Genomic DNA, 4,745 nt, shown 5'->3' on the forward strand with positions numbered 1-4,745 from the left:
CAAAATTGATCTTTTTACTTCAAATACTCGCCAATCACACAAAAATTAATATTTTAAAAATCCCCTACGTATTTCCCTAGCTATACGTACATGTAGATTAAGAGAAAATTTCAAATTCAACACGCTTCACGAGAATAGCTCTAGCGTCGTCATTTTGCACTATTTTTGAATAAATTTTTTTTTAAACACTTAACGACATGGTTAATAACATTCTTGAATATTATTATCCTCCTACATTTCCATCCATTGTAAAAAAAATCGCAAAAGAACGCTTTATTTTAGGTTTCTACAGTTTTTAGGTTTTTAGGTCTTACCTCTTAAATACTTTTACTCTCGAACATCGAGACTCGTCCATTGAGCTGAAATTACTCACCGGAGTCTCGTTTCGTTAATAGTTTTTTTGTCGTATTATCTCGAATAGACGATCGTGGCGGACAGATCGAAGAATACCTAAAATTTCTCTAGTCTGAGAGCCGATGCACGGCTGAGTCATTAATCGACGGGACTCCTGGATCATCTGGCAAAAAACGGAAATTGAGAAGGCGATAGAAAAACGGCGCCGCGAGCCTACGATTACGAAAGCAGGAAATTATTACTCGCGTCATCGCTGCAAAATGCCATCGGCCGTTCAACGTTAAAACAGTTTCCCTTGCGGAGGCCAGCGACTGGGATTCGGACGACGAAACGACTACGGAATATCATCGACGTCCCTTGTTTCGAAATTGCATTTCAATTAACGAATGATTAACGACTGCCGAAGTGGCCGCGACGTTGGATTCGTAATTATTTGGCGCGTACGACGTTAATGTTTCGCGTGATCGATTATTGTTCAAAAAGCGACAATTTATATTCAATTTGCCGCGGACGTTGTTCTCGTTAATGAGCCACGCCGATCGTCGCAAACATCGCCAGATCTCTTTCAAATCAAATTAGTATTCGGGCACTATTTCCATTTTTAACTCTTTCTATCAAACGATAAATTTATTTTAAACGGTCCTTCGTTTACAAGACACGTTGGAAGGTTCCAAGTTATTCATTTATGTATTAACGCAAAAGAAAATTCGTTGATCTACCCAATAAATGCAATGGAGTATCCACCAAATCTTTATGGCAATGCTTTAATGGAACACAGTGGATCGAATACAATCGTTCGTACTTCTATGGAATGCCTAGCGTCGTTTCGAGTGGCTTGCTGCAAAGATAGTTTAGAAAGCGAATTTTTCTCCTGCAGACTTTTTGTCCGCCCGCCGTGTTTCCTAATAAAACAACATAACCTTTCGTTACATTCGACTCGATGGTAAAGCGATTAATCGGTGAAACTATTTTCAAGGAAGTGCATGGCTGCGCACCAGAGATTTTCTGCTGTAATTTGCGGGTAGAGTAATCGATCGATGAAACAGATGTATCCATTGTCGAACCCCTTCGGAATAACTGCCGTTAAAATTATTGTATAAACCTGGAGTATATTTAATGGTCGGGTCACCTCTGATCCAAAACAAAATCCTCATAAGAACGTGTATACACGAAAATATAGAGTAAATAATATTCATTTTTAACGTTTGTTACTTACAATTTCATGTAACGATGTGGTTTGTTCAAGCAAAGGAGATATAAAATGTCGTCAATCTTTTCGTAATGTCTTATGCACCCTTGTTATTAAATTTTTTTACATTGTTCACATTTACCCAAGTTTAACAAGTTTAAAGTGTAATATTTTCCATTCACTAAACTGTTCGTAACGAGGTTAACTAAAGAAATCTTTTTCCAGGGTATAGTTAAGAGATTTATAGACGTTGATCACCACTTTAATGGGTTAGCTTAATAGAAGGGTGTGATTTATTTGTTACGCCTCTGGTGCCGTCTACGTCTAATTAAATATGAAAATTAGATATTACTAACTGACAGGGTTTAAATTACACATGATAATATATTGTCACAGTAGTCGTGTATATTAATTATCCGAACAGTTAAGCGTTATGGCTGCCAGAATAAAAGAACGACTTGTCTCTTTTATGCATTACAGTAGGACGTATAATAGCGTAATCTAAATGGTTTTTTAAATAGGCCATTTGTTTAAAACCGTACACCTCCTTACACGTTGCCTTTTGAATCGAATAATTGCATCCAATTTTACACGTTTGTGCAAACTCGATGTTTTATGCTTCCTCGTCTCAGAGCATGTTTCTATAAATTTCCACAAAAAGGGGTTATACGATTATTGGCCAAAGAAATAGAAGTAGAATGCTACCTCGAGACAAGACTCGGTGCATTTTGGAAGAGGATGCATCGGTTGCATTGCAGGATCTCACGAAATTGTTTAAAGCATCCGCGAGGTCGTCGGAGGCGAAAATAATGGACTTGATGCCTGCAGCGTTCCTTTGACTCGGCAAGAATTTAACTCAAAACGTTAACTCGTCGGTACACACCTCTTCTGCATTCTAACGTTCCACGCGATCGTCCTCGTGCATCTGCATACGCGTCCCGATGCTCCGCCGCGGCGCGGGGCGTCGCATTGAAGCATGCGCGTGTCGTCACGATTCCGTGCATTACTTCCAACGATCTCGAAAATCAAACGATAGCGTCACAATTTACAGATTTTGCGCTTCAAATTAACCCCTTTCCAGGTTATATTCACCCCCCCCCCCCCCCAACCATAAATCAACCCTTTTGCAAATCAAATTTTTTTAGAAATTTATTTCCTTAAAATAAAATCCGATTTAAAATTACTATTCCGAAATAAAAAACATAAAATACTTATACAGGGTGTTCCGCATTTTTCAGTAGTGTGTTCTACAAGTAAAAATAACATTAAAGTGTTATGTAACAAAAAATTCATAAATGCTTTGTTAAGAAGTTATGACAAAAATATGAAATGTGATGTTTTTTTTATTTACTAAACAAACAAATTTACTAAAATTTTGTTTAAAGAGAGCAACTGCTAGTTGGGACACGAAAATATATTTTTAACGTAGAATTCTGTGGATAACTTATCAGAGTTTAGTTTCTACCATTTATCTTGGGTGCTGAAGTATTCATTCTTCGATGATAACTTTTTGTTGTCATAAAATGTTGAACTATTCAACTGAATCTCAACCGAGTTTCACTGTTCATATTTTTGTTATAACTTCTTAACAAAGCATTTATGAATTTTTTTTTATATAACATTTTAAACATAGTTTTACTTGTAGAACACACTGTATAACATTACAAGACAAAATGACGTATTTACTTTTGTCGCCTACAAGGTGAGTTTGATTTACGAATGCATTAATTTATACTGCAAAGATGTAAATATGATCTGAAAAAGGGTACATTTGGAGTGGAAAACCTGTATTTGCTTTCACTTCGAGCGCATAACGCGAGGGCGTAGTCAGAATGTTGTCTAGGAAGGGGAAAAAATGCTAACTACATATTTTTTGCTATAATTCACAATACTTAAACGATAATCGACACCTTTTGTTCGCGTTTCGTAAACAATTGCACCACCGTGCAAAGTAACCGATAAAACTTCCGAGAAGTGGGGGAGGAGGGGGGCCACCGTTTAGACACTTTTGCAATGAATAATGAATTTTTCGTAGTGTACATCCATGAATATGCATGAAGCATTAAGTATAGCAGTTGGAATTACCATACCGACTTATGCGAGGTCCGAAATGACGCGGGTCATTAATTTATCCCGGTGGCACCTGTGTGTGCGCGTGCATGTTCACGTAATAATTTGTAATTCGTAACCGTTTGGTCGAGAGTTAAATGGTAATAAGCCACCCTTTATCAGATGACTGGGCAACTTGTTAGATCGCCAACGACCGGCCTTTCACTGAATTCGAAAATTCTTTATGGTCCGCGGTGCACCTGATAACCGGATTTTCGACGATCTATATTATTCGCTTGCTTTCAATTTACTCTCGCCTCTCGTGATACGTTCCGCGATATCAATTTAAAAGGCATTGTTTTCCATAAATTGGGTCAGAGATTAACTAATTTTATTCGAAGTTAACGAATGACAAGATTAAATTCGTTCCAAAACTAGCTTTAACCCATTAAACATCTGTTTTTGGATCTTAATTTACGAATGTCTTTGTATTTATTGTCTTGTTTTCAGTAAATTATTATCGCAAAAACGAGTCTGAAAATTCTACGAACGAGAGCTGCTATCGATTGAAACATTTTTTGTAATGGAAATAAGTAATAATTTATTTTTACTTAGAGAGAAATTAAAATGTAAATTCCACTTAGGTACCTCCACCGTATATGTAACATTACAACCTTTTTATAGTTCCTTCTTAATCGTACCATTTAAACTCGCACAATTTATTCTTTTACATTTCTACTGAAAGAATGCTATAGTTGTCTACCGCACTGTACTTATTCGACAGACGTTTTAAAAATTTGCAGTAGATTTAATTCAAGAATTTTCCAAGTTCCATTCGAGTGAAATAACTTTTGCAAGGGTATTCCCTATAAAACAAAATTAAATTGCAATGAATAATAGTGAAATTTCCAATCTTTGAATATTCAGAGGTACAAAAGAAGAAATCAAAATACATGTGACGGGATATGATAAAAGTTACGAAATTTTTGCGGTGAAACGGATGTTTGGAGTCACAGAGTGCGGCGTGCGTGGATCGCGGCAGCAGGTGGAAAACGCTTCGGAAGCGAAGCCGACGAAGGTAGAAGTGGCGGAGCGCATCGTAGAGAACTGGTTTGCCGCGGGAGCTCGCGCGTCGAGACGCCTCGCGGCGCGA

The sequence above is a fragment of the Colletes latitarsis genome, chromosome 6 (assembly GCF_051014445.1).
Source record: "Colletes latitarsis isolate SP2378_abdomen chromosome 6, iyColLati1, whole genome shotgun sequence".
Lineage (NCBI taxonomy): Eukaryota > Metazoa > Arthropoda > Insecta > Hymenoptera > Colletidae > Colletes > Colletes latitarsis.